The 13,062-nt window shown below is 44.0% G+C and overlaps 1 protein-coding gene across 1 annotated transcript in view; it reads right to left on the reverse strand.

Moving 5' to 3' along the window:
* The window catches only part of LYPD6 (LY6/PLAUR domain containing 6), a 100,218-nt gene that overhangs the window by 31,488 nt on the left and 55,668 nt on the right, over positions 1-13,062 (reverse strand). Inside the window, exon 2 of the mRNA XM_040358018.1 lies at positions 3,379-3,489. The gene's annotated coding sequence lies outside the window, so the exon portion shown is untranslated. The remainder of the gene's footprint in view (positions 1-3,378; positions 3,490-13,062) is intronic.

Consider the following 13,062-nt stretch of genomic DNA (forward strand, 5'->3'; position numbering starts at 1 on the left):
GCCGCGTAAGTGCAAATATACGCCATCGTATATGTGCACCATGCACACAAACTGAGATACGCCTAAAAATAAGCTTCATCCGACCAACGTAACATGCCTACGCCGGCGTATCGTGGGCGCATATTTACGCTGGACGCATGTGGCGCTCCCATTGATTTCCTATTCAAATATGGAAATGAGGGAGATACGTCGATTCACGAACGTACTTGCGCCTGGCGCATAATATACGCTGGTTTGCGTAAGTCGTACATCCGGCGTAAAGTTATTCCCTATATATGAGGCGCAACCCATGCAAAGGTATGGACCAGGGAACACAAGCCGTTGTATCTTTTGTTGTTTACGTTGTACGTGAATATGACTAGGCGTAGGTTATGTTCACGTCGTAGGCAGTGATCAGGCGTATCTTAGGGAGTAGTTTCGACGTGATTGTGAGCATGCGCACTGGGATGCGTCCACGGGACGGCGCATGCGCAGTTGGCGATTCGTATTTGTCTGTCACTCGCCCCATCATTTGCATGGGGTCTCGCCTCATTAGCATGGCTCACGCCCACTTCCACTTACGACGACTTACGACTTGGAAACCCAGCGCAGATTTGGCAGCACTGGCTTTGTGAATCCAGTGCTTTCCTCTCTGCGCTGCGTCGGCGTAGCGTAAAGAAGATACGCTACAGCGGCATTAAATATGCGCCGATGTATGTGAATCCGGGCCTGTAGCTACTGATTTTTAATAAGCACACTTACCTGTCCAGGTTGCCCACGATGTCGGCCGATCTGTCGATTGTGGCTGGTCCAGGCGCCGCAATCCTCACTAAGGGAAACAGGCAGTGGAGCCTTGCGGCTTCACTGCCCATTTCCTACTACGCATGCGCAAGTCACTCATTGCTTTGTGAATGGGCGGTTTACTGGGAGAAACACAGTTCTCATAAGTCAGCGTGCCCCATTTCCCAGAAGACAACGCAAGGAGGATGAGACCGAGGAGCACCGCGGACAAGGAAGGGGCAGATTAGGAAGATCTGCCTACTAACAACAATTTCGCGTTTGGGGTGCCATTAAAGCGGCGGTCCATCCAAAATTTCTTTTTCTTAAAAGCCAGCAGCTACAAATACTGCAGCTGCTGACTTTTAAAAAAATGGACACTTACCTGTCCAGCGCGCCCACGATGTCGGCAGACGAGGCAGAGCAATCGTTTGGCGGCAATCATGCGGCCTCACTGCCCAGTTCCCTATTGCGCATGCGCGAGTAGCGCAGCGCGCCGTCACTGGCCCCGCTCTTTCCTGGGAACAGTGTGTTTCCCAGGAGACAGCGGGGGGGGGGGGATGGGAAGTGGCGTAGACATGGGAGTCTATGCCCAGAAGTGGGTGCAAATACCTGTCTTAGACAGGTATCTGTACCCCCCTCCACCCTGAAAGGTGCCAAATGTGACACCGGAGGGGGGGAGGGTTCCATTTTTGGGTGGAACTCTGCTTTAAGAAATAATGGGATTGAAATCGCGTCCCGCGGTATGCCGTGATTTTGGAATCGCAGGCAGAATCGCAGCATTTCAAATCACCTAGGTGTGTACAGAGCCTGATGCCGCGTACACACGATCATTTTTCGTCATAAAAAAAACGACGTTTTAAAAAAATGTAATTTAAAATGATCGTGTGTGGGCTTCACATAATTTTTCGGGTTCTGAAAAACGACAATTTTTTTAACAGGCTGCATTTTTTAACGATGTTTTAAACTATGTCGTTTTTCGGGTTGTAAAAAATGATCGTGTGTGGGCTGAAACTACGTTAAAAACCTGTGCATGCTCAGAAGCAAGTTATGAGACGGGAGCGCTCGTTCAGGAAAAAAACACTGTTCGTAATGTAGTAAGCACATTCATCACGCTGTAACAGACAGAAAAGCGCGAATCGTCTTTTACTAACACGGAATCAGCTAAAGCAGCCCAAAGGGTGGCGTCATCCGCATGGAACTTCCCCTTTATAGTGCCGTCGTAGATGTTGTACATCACCGCGCTTTGCTAGAGCATTTTTTAAAAACTATCGTGTGTGGGCAACATCGTTTTAATGATGAAGTTGGAAAAAACAACGTTTTTTCTACATGCTGAAAAACTTTGTTTTTTTAATGCCGAAAAATGATCGTGTGTACGCGGCCTTATGGTTTCTCTTTAGGCTTTTAGGCAATTTGACCCTTTGCATAGAGCAGACAACCGTTATTTAAATTGGTGGATCATGAATTTGTTTACAACTCTCTACTCCGTACTGCTATAAAAATTTCACAAAGTATCACAATTATTTAAACCTTTTTTTAAATTTCCATCTTTTGTAAATGGATTTCCAGAAGATTGTGAATGATGCCGAGACACATCTAGAAGTACTGGAAAGTCTTTGATGCTACAGAGATGTATTGCTTACATGTAATACAAGTCCTGGGCAGGGCCGCCATCAGGGGGGTACAGGCATTACACCTGTAAGGGGCCCGGAGGTCCCCAGGGGCCCGGATGGCAACCCCCTTTAAAAAAAAAAAAAAAAAAAAAAAATTTTTTTTTTTTTTTTTTTTTTTTTAGGGCAAATTTTTTTTTTTAGAGGTCCGGAGGTCCCCAGGGGCCCGGAGGCCCCGGATGGCAACCCCCCTTTTTTTATTTATTTTTTATAAAAAAAAATATTTTTTATATATATTTTTATTTTATTTTTTAATAAAGAGCCATTTTTTTTTAGAGGTCCGGAGGTCCCCATATATATTTGTTTTTATTATTATTACAGGGCCCTGAGGTCCCTAGGGCCCTGGATGGCAACCCCCCTTTTTTTCATAAATGTTTATTTTTAATTTTATATATATATATATATATTTTTTTTTTTATTATTATTATTATTAAAGGGCCCAGAGGTTTCTTTTTTTCATTTTTATTAAAGGGCCCAGAGGTCCTGGATGGCAACCCCCCTTTTTTGCAATTTCTTTATATATATATCTATATATATATATATATATATATATATATATATATATATATATATATATATATACATACACACACACCAGGGCCCCGGATGGCTACCCCCCCCCTTTTTTTATATATTTTTTTCTTTATTTCTTTGTTTTTGTGTAAAGGCCCCCCCCCGCTTCTCAATCCGCGGCAGCCCCCCCCCCACTTCTCAATTTATGGCGGCAGCACCCACCCCCCGGTTCTCAATCCGCGGCAGCCCCCCCCCCACTTCTCAATTTATGGCGGCAGCACCCCCCCCCCGGTTCTCTGCTCCAGGGGGCCCATGCCTGAAGCTGTGTAAGGGGCCCCATAATTCCTGATGGCGGCCCTGGTCCTGGGATTAGGAAGAACTCAATAAAAACTAAAATGACAGATAACACAGTACAAGAACAGAAGTGAGCATTACTTACAGTTAGTGAACGGAATATTCCCCCACCATACGGAAAGAAGTATTTGGGCCTTAATCCTTTAGGTAAGAAAACATCAATGTTATACCCCAGCGCTGCATGTCCATCCATAGCCTGAAATACAAACAGGTTTTCGATGAAGTAGCTTAATGTAAATGTAGATTGTAGACCCTAACTGAATGAAATTTGGTTTGCTTAAGACAGTATGCCATAAACAATTTCAATTATAAATTATAGGTTATTTACATATCTAGCTTGGACATGTTTATCATATGTTATGTTATGTTTATCATAATATGAGGTGATCCACAGTATAAAAAGTGAGAAATCCACCCCTCCCCCACATAACACATCCTGGTAATATACAATGAACTGTGGATCACCTCATATTATGATAAACATAACATAACATATGATAAACATGTCCAAGCTAGATATGTAAATAACCTGTCACTCAAGAGGAAAGGACTTTTTTATTTAGACAGGTTTTCATCTGGAAGTCTGTTAATTTTCACTGAACAATAAGAGGATTGCTCAGAGCTGGATTAAATCTGTGTGGCAAGACTGGGCACAGATGATAGGAAATCTTATATTCTACATTGTGACATAAAAAAAAAATGTTGGGTTTACATCCACTTTAAGGCTTCTTGCACACAGCTATACAATGCACTAAAGCCCCGTACACACGAGAGGATCGATCCGCTAAAATTGATCCGCGGACCAGTTTCAGCGGATAGATCCCCTGGTGTGTACAATCCAGCGGATATTTTTCCGCTGATTTTTTCCTCTGGGGATGGATTTCCAGCGGATCAAAATCTCTTAACATGCTAAGAAATCTATCCGCTGGAATCCATTCCAACGGATTGATCCGCTGGTCTGTACAGACTCACCGGATCAATCCGTCCGAATCTATCCCCCGCATGCGTCGTAATGATTCGACGCATGCGTGGAAGTCCTTATATGACAGCGTCGCGCACGGCGCCACGTCATCATCGCGGCGACGGCGCGACGCGCCACCGCGGACGGAATTCTGCGGGGATTTTGATCTCATGGTTAGTACAACCATGAGATCAAAATCCGCCAGAGGATTTATCCGCGGAAACGGTCCTCCGGACGGTTTCCGCGGATAAATCCTCTCGTGTGTACTAGGCCTAAGCCTGCATGACAACCAGGTACAGCCGCGTCTTCTCAATGCAGCTCTGTTGCTGCAAATCTGTCCATGTACATTGTGGCATCTAGATGCATAGGGGCAGATTCAGGTACCTGCGCGCCTAGTTACGGCGGTGCAGCGTATTGTATTTACGCTACGCCGACGCAACTTACAGGAGCAAGTGCAGTATTCACAAAGCACTTGCTCCGTAAGTTGCAGCGGCGTAGTGTAAATGGGGCCGGCGTAAGCCCGCGTAATTCAAATGTGGAAGGGGGCGTGTTTTATGCTAATGTGTGATGACCTGACGTGATTGACGTGTTTTACGAACAGCGCATGCGCCGTCCGTGTACATATCCCAGTGTGCATTGCTCTCAAGTATGCCGCAACGGCGTATTGGTTTCGACGTGAACGTAAATTACGTCCAGCCCTATTCGCGAACGACTTACGCAAACGATGTAAAAAATTCACATTTCGAAGCGGGAACATTGGCTGTGCCTCCTAATAGCAGGAGCAACGTTACGCCGAAAAAGCAAACGACGTAAAAAACTACCGCCGGGCGCACGTACGTTCGTGAACCTGCATCCAGTGGAAAAGAGTATTGGGATAATACACATATGCACTGGAAACATTTGTGCTAACAATACCATATAGTGTACAGCGCAAAAATATTATTTTACAAAGGGTTTTATTAATATTCAATCCAACATGACAGCTCGTCACATTAATGGTCACATTGTAAATAAACACATAATAATACAAAAAGAGAAAACGAATTGAAGGAAGTAGATATGCTCAAGCCCTAGAGATTCCAAGAATGATTATAGATAACATTAACAAGATTGATATCACAGTCCGCAACCTCAGTATTCGGGGACGTGCTGCACCAAATATAGGCAAAAATGTTGTTACCAAGTTTTTAGTGCAGCTTGCTATCAAGCCATATACAGTAAAACCTTGGATTGCGAGCATAATTCGTTCCGGAAACATGCTTGTAATCCAAAGCACTTGTATATCAAAGCAAATTTTCCCATAAGAAATAATGGAAACTCCGATGATTCGTTCCACAACCATTTATTCATAAGACCTTCAGTCTCTAGTCCATATAAAAAGATTATAGCAATGTGATAAATTGCGTAACCATAAAATGTCCATCCACAAATGGAAGCCTCCACAAGGGGATTAGAAACAAAATCCAGCAGGAGCTCCAGAGTATAAAAGAGAAGAGAGGCGCCTCCAAGTGTAGCAATATGGTTACATTTAATGAAGGTACAACATTTAGCAACTCACATGGTTGATGAATAAAAGAGGCACATCTAAGTATTCAGGCATCCGGGGGAAAGCGATCTACATAGACCGTCCTCCTCACCACCGGCTCTCACCGCTGTCAGTCTGCAATTGTGACTGAGAAGACTACCCTGCAGTAGATTGATCTGAAAGTGTTACTTGAACCTCTTGTGGAAGGGACGACATCAATGGCGGTGCAGAGGACGGTCAATGTCAACTTAGATGTGCCTGTTTTAATCATCAACCACATGAGTTGCCAAATGTTGTACCTTCATTAAATGTAACCATATTGCTACACTGAGAGGCGCCTCTCTTCTTTTATACTCAGTTGTGACATGACGCCACTCTTATATCAAGACATCGCTTGTATATCAAGTCAGAATTTATTAAAAAAGATTGCTTGTCTTCCAAAATGCTCTCAAACCAAGTTACTCTCAAACCAAGGTTTTACTGTAATCAAATATTATATTATCAAGGATATACTATTGAGCGGTGTTAGAAGTTTACCATATACTGTGTTTCCCCGAAAATAAGACCGGGTCTTATATTAATTTTGTCTAAAAAAAAAACACACTAGGGCTTATTTTCGGGGTAGGGCTTAATTATATACGGTATGTACAATGGCAATCTTAAAGTAGATGTAACCATAACAAAAATCCTGTTCCTTTAAAGCACAGTGCTTGTGCTGTGTAATTTACCTCTCTCTACAGTATGTTCTAAAAATCCTGGAATAAAACAATAAAACATGTTTTAAAGTTCCTGTGTCCCCTGTGTTCTCTCTCTCCCCACCTTCCCCTGTCAGGTCAGGAGTAAATTTTCAACATCGTTTTAAAAACATCTTGGTTAAAGTCCTTTTAAAATGTATGTAATCCGTTTTATAAAAGGATCACACTGGTATAAGGTGCAGTGTGTCTCCCATTGCAAATGTCTCATGGAGAATACCTTTTTGCAGCTTCCCTGGTCGCTCACTTGATCTGCTCTTCTCCGTGCTGAGATCCCTGCTGATGTCAGCCCGCTCCGTGCACTGAAGAGGGAGGGGCCACAGACGTCAGCTGGGAGGAGAAGAGAAGGGGGAAGACCCGAGATCCCGGCTGACGTCAGCCCGCTCCGTGCACTGAAGAGGGAGGGGTCACAGACGTCAGCTGGGAGGAGAAGAGAAGGGGAAACACCCGAGATCCCCGCTGACCTCAGCCCGATCCGTGCACTGAAGAGGGAGGGGCCACAGACGTCAGCTGGGAGAAGAAGAGAAGGGGGAAGACCCGAGATCCCCACACTGACCTCAGCCCGCTCCGTGCACTGAAGAGGGAGGGGCCACAGACGTCAGCTGGGAGAAGAAGAGAAGGGGGAAGACCCGAGATACCCACACTGACGTCAGCCCGCTCCGTGTACTGAAGAGGGAGGGGCCACAGACGTCAGCTGGGAGGAGAAGGGGGAAGACCCGAGATCCCCGCTGACATCAGCCCGCTCCGTGCACTGAAGAGGGAGGGTTACAGACGTCAGCTGGGAGGAGAAGAGAAGGGGGAAAACCCGAGATCCCCGCTGACGTTAGCCCGCTCCGTACACTGAAGAGGGAGGGGCCGCAGACGTCAGCTGGGAGGAGAAGAGAAGGGGAAAGACCCGAGATCCCCGCTGACGTTAGCCCGCTCCGTGCACTGAAGAGGGAGGGGCCGCAGATGTCAGCGAGGAGGAGAGAAGAAAACCTCCGGCGGGACAGCGGCGGCTGCTAATAAAGTATTTTATAATACAGTCACAAGGGGAGACACACTGCACTCCATACCAGTACGATCGTCCTACAAAACAGACCACAGTTTTTTCATGTACTTTACTAGGGCTTATTTTCGGGGTAGGGCTTATATTGCAGCCTTCCCCAATAATCACGCTAGGTCTTATATTCGGGGTAGGGCTTATTTTCGGGGAAACACGGTAGCGCCAAATGTATTCTATTGGAGTACAAGAGTCACCTGCGTCTTAGCAACAGCTTCCTTGAGAAGTTGCCTGCTTCCTAGCAACAAGAGCGCTAGGTGGCTCTTCTAGAGCTGCCCGTGTCCTAAGAACAAAGGACACTTAGTGGCGTCCTAGCAACCAATAGGGCCAATCTGCACTATACGCTGTACACAAGAAAGTGTTATCAATAGGCCAGCAAGATCCTATGTAACTTGTGTTCATAAAATCACTGCCAGCTACATATCCACTAATGCAGCTCCTCCTAACTAGCAAGGGTACAGTTGCTCCAGAGGTCAGTACTCATACGGGCCACAATAGTCCTTGGATTCCAAAAGAGGGTAATGACTACCACTTTGATCCAGGAGCCACCTCACCTACAGAACCAAGAGCAGAAGCCCCTCAGATGGAGGACAGGTCAGTTGTTCTAATACTAATGGCTGTTCTACAACATCAAAGTCAAGTTAATGAAAACGTATTGTGTTCCTGATATCAAACTACAAGCTGACTCTGCGGGTTTGGTTGTAAAACAAACATCACTTTGTTAGTTATGGGATTAACCACCCCAAGAAAAGCTCCATAATAACAATGTGTAGCACAAAGTCCTCTGGTCAGACGTCAGTCGCTGTTGCCAAGAGCGCAGTCAGCGGGAATGCATCTCTCCTCCAGAAAAATGCTGATGAGTCTGTTTTAAGGCAATTTGATGTCTACAATAGACTGTGAGCGCGTTTCATAACCTACGAGCATCCAGTAGATGTCGTGTCTTCTGTATGACTAGGCCAAAGTTCACAGCTTGGAGGGACCATTTAGATTTTGGATCCAAATGCCTTTGTTCCTTTTTTTTTCAAGAATTCTCAATTTTTTAGATATGCTGTATAGATCTATGTATATAAAGACATGTACTGTGAACTTATCTAAAGTTTATGTTAAAGTTAAGGTAAGTTGAGTTGAGTTGGGGTTTCTTAATATAGCGTTGTCTTACCCCGTAGGGTCCCGACGTGCATAAAGAGAACCAGCCATGATGACTCAGAAACCATGTGCATCTTTTGGTCCATTTCAGGTCCGAATTCAGCCCAAAATTTGGGCAGAAATTGGACCTGAAACGGTGAACGGGAAAGCACCGGACCCCTGCTGTGAGCCGCATCGGCATTAGGTGTGAACCGAGCCTAACGGTAACAAATAACAAATGCCCACTGTAAGGAATACAACTACATAGCTGTATTCTTTGATACTGGCATATATTTATGGGGGCTGGCTGGGAGGCAGTTCACTGATTAGCTTTTAGGACGCATGCCAGTTGCATTTCCCTTTCTAAAAGTCCAAAAGAAAATGCACATGGAACCCATCACTACAGCTTTCATTAGTGAAGGTGAAAACAAATACATGTGTATATTGGCCCAACAAACACAGTATAGGTATAGTGATCCAATGCACATACCATATAATAGTGGCCCAATGCACACACCATAGTATAGGTAAAGTGGCCCAATGCACACACCGTAGTATAGGTATAGTGGCCCAATGCACACCGTAGTATAGGTATAGTGGCCCAATGCACACACCGCAGTATAGGTATAGTGGCCCAATGCACACACCGTAGTATAGGTACAGTGGCCCAATGCACACACCGTAGTATAGGTATAGTGGCCCAATGCACACCGTAGTATAGGTATAGTGGCCCAATGCACACACATAGTATAGGTATAGTGGCCCAATGCACATACCATATAGATATAGTGGCCCAATGCACACACCATAGTATAGGTATAGTGGCCCAATGCACATACCATATAGATATAGTGGCCCAATGCACACACCGTAGTATAGGTATAGTGGCCCAATGCACATATCGTAGTATAGGTATAGTGGCCCAATGCACACACTGAAGTATAAGTATAGTTGCCCAAATGCATGCACCATAGTATAAGTATAACGACCTAATGGACATACAGTATAGGTATATGGATAGGTATACGGACCCAATGCATACACATTGTAGGTATAGTGACCCAATGCACATACGTTATAGGTATAGTGACCCAATGCACACACAATGGGGGGGGGGGGGTTACTAAAACTGAAAAGTGCAAAATCTGGTGCAGTTCTACATAGAAACCAATCAGCTTTCAGGCTTTATTGTCAAAACTGAACAAGCTGAAGTTAGAAGCTGATTGGCTACCATGCACAGCTGCACCAGATTCTGAGTGCTCCAGTTTTAGTAACCCCCTCCCCCACCCCCCCAATATGCATAGAGTGACCTACCCCACATGAAGTAAGTATAGTGACCCAACAAGCACAGTACACTGTAGATATAGTGACCCAATTCACACACAGTATAGGTTGAGGAACCCAGTACACACGCAGGGCCGGTGCAAGGATCTTTGACACCCTAGGCGAATCCTAATTTTGCGCCCCCCCCCCCTCCCCGCTGCGCCCCTGACATCACTTTACTCTGCCCTTGCAACACATGTGACCTATCTGACACCCCCCTTACCTGACACATACACTGACCCCCCTCACCTGACACACTGACCCCCCCTCACCTGACACACTGACCCCCCCTCACCTGACACACTGACCCCCCTTACCTGACACATACACTGACCCCCCTTACCTGACACTGACCCCCCCTTACCTGACACATACACTGTGACTGGCCCACCTGACTCTCACACACACCACACAGACAGAACCCCCACTCGGCACTCCACAGACAGTGTAATGTAGTTCAGAAGGGATCCGTCCTCCTCCTACCTCGGCTGTTTTTTTTAGCTTCATCGTCATCGACCATCATCCAGTCTCTGCTCAGGGGCCAGGCTAGCGCCATCCTCCCGCTCCACAGTGTCCCCGCCGAGACCAGGCCAGCGCCATCCTCCCGCTCCACGGAGGTCAGCTGCTCCTCTCAATGCTCCGGGCTCCCATCTCCATTGAGCCCCGCCCCTCCGCTGCACACACAGACACACAGCGCTGCACCAGAGGGACAGGCTAGAGCAAAGGAGTCCCGGAGCAGCGCTGTGTGACCGGTCTAGAAGATGTAACAGTGCAGCAGGGCGCTCAGCGGGACACATGAGGGATTAGTGGTGGCGGCGCACAACGAGCGATTAGGAGAGGAGAGCCGAGCTCACACAGAACAGGGGCTGTGGTTGCGCCCAGGGCTGGCCTTAGTTGTTCAGGCGCCCTGTGCGAGCAAAGCCTGTGGCGCCCCCCCCCCCCCCTCTTCACCGATAGATAGATAATTTTGAAAAAAAAAGAAAGAAAGAAAGGGAGGAGAAAGAAAGAAAGGGAGGAGAAAGAAAGAAAGGGAGGAGAAAGAAAGAAAGGAAGGGAGGAGAAAGAAAGAAAGGGAGGAGAAAGAAAGAAAGGGAGGAGAAAGAAAGAAAGGAAGGGAGGAGAAAGAAAGAAAGGGAGGAGAAAGAAAGAAAGAAAGAAAGAAAGAAAGGAGAAAGAAAGAAAGAGAGAAAGAGAGAAAGAGAGAAAGGGAGAAGAAAGAAAGAAAGAAAGAAAGAAAGAAAGAAAGAAAGAAAGAAAGAAAGGGAGGAGAAAGAAAGAAAGGGAGGAGAAAGAAAGAAAGAAAGAAAGAAAGAAAGAAAGAAAGAAAGAAAGAAAGAAAGGGAGGAGAAAGAAAGAAAAGAAAGAAAGGGAGGAGAAAGAAAGAAAAGAAAGAAAGGGAGGAGAAAGAAAGAAAAGAAAGAAAGGGAGGAGAAAGAAAGAAAGAAAGGGAGGAGAAAGAAAGAAAGAAAGAAAGAAAGAAAGAAAGAAAGAAAGAAAGAAAGAAAGAAAATAAGAAAGAAAGGGAGGAGAAAGAAAGAAAAGAAAGAAAGAAAGGGAGGAGAAAGAAAGAAAGAAAATAAGAAAGAAAGGGAGGAGAAAGAAAGAAAAGAAAGAAAGGGAGGAGAAAGAAAGAGAAAGAAAGAAAGGGAGGAGAAAGAAAGAAAGAAAGTGAGGAGAAAGAAAGAAAGAGAAAGAAAGAAAGAAAGAAAGAAAAAGGAGAAAGAGAAAGAGAAAGAAAGAAAGATAGATAGAAAGAAAGGGAGGAGAAAGAAAGAAAGGGAGGAGAAAGAAAGAAAGAAAGAAAGAAAGAAAGAAAGAAAGAAAGAAAGAAAGGGAGGAGAAAGAAAGAAAGAAAGGAGAAAGAAAGAAAGAAAGAAAGAAAGAGAGGAGAAAGAAAGAAAGAAAGAAAGAAAGAAAGAAAGAAAGAAAGAAAGAAAGAAAGAAAGGGAGGAGAAAGAAAGAAAGAAAGAGAAAAGAAAGAAAGAGAAAAGAAAGAAAGAAAGAAAGAAAGAAAGAAAGAAAGAAAGAAAGAAAGAGAAAAGAAAGAAAGAAAGAAAGAAAGAGAAAAGAAAGAAAGAAAGAAAAAAGGAAAGGGAGGAGAAAGAAAGAAAGAAAGAAAGAAAGGGAGGAGAAAGAAAGAAAAGAAAGAAAGAAAGAAAGAAAGAAAGAAAGAAAGGGAGGAGAAAGAAAGAAAGAAAAGAAAGAAAGAAAAGAAAGAAAGAAAGAGAAAGAAAGGGAGGAGAAAGAAAGAAAGAAAGAAAGAAAGAAAAAGGAGAAAGAGAAAGAAAGAAAGATAGGATAGATAGAAAGGGAGGAGAAAGAAAGAAAGAAAGAAAGAAAGAGAAAAGAAAGAAAGAAAGAGGAAATAAAGAAAGAGAAAAGAAAGAAAGAAAGAAAGAAAGAAAGGGAGGAGAAAGAAAGAAAGAAAATAAGAAAGAAGGGAGGAGAAAGAAAGAAAGAAAGAAAGGGAGGAGAAAGAAAGAAAGAAAGAAAGAAAGAAAGAAAGAAAGGGAGGAGAAAGAAAGGGATGAGAAAGAAAGAGAAAAGAAAGAAAGAAAGAAAATAAGAAAGAAAGGGAGGAGAAAGAAAGAAAAGAAAGAAAGAAAGGGAGGAGAAAGAGAGAAAAGAAAGAAAGAAAGAAAGAAAGAAAGAAAGAAAGAAAGAAAGCGAGGAGAAAAAGGGAGGAGAAAGAAAGAAAGAAAGAAAGAAAGAAAGGGAGGGAGGAGAAAGAAAGAAAGAGAAAGAAAGAAAGGGAGGAGAAAGAAAGAAAGAAAGATAGATAGATAGATAGATAGATAGATAGATAGATAGATAGATAATCTGACAGATAGATAGATAGATAGATAGATAGATAGATAGATAGATAGATAGATAGATAGATAGATAATCAGATAGATAGATAATCAGATAGATAGATAATCAGATAGATAGATAGATAGATAGATAGATAGATAGATAATCTGACAGATAGATAGATAGATAGATAGATAGATAGATAGATAGATAGATAGATAGATAGATAGATAGATAATCAGATAGAT

The sequence above is a fragment of the Rana temporaria genome, chromosome 6 (assembly GCF_905171775.1).
Source record: "Rana temporaria chromosome 6, aRanTem1.1, whole genome shotgun sequence".
Lineage (NCBI taxonomy): Eukaryota > Metazoa > Chordata > Amphibia > Anura > Ranidae > Rana > Rana temporaria.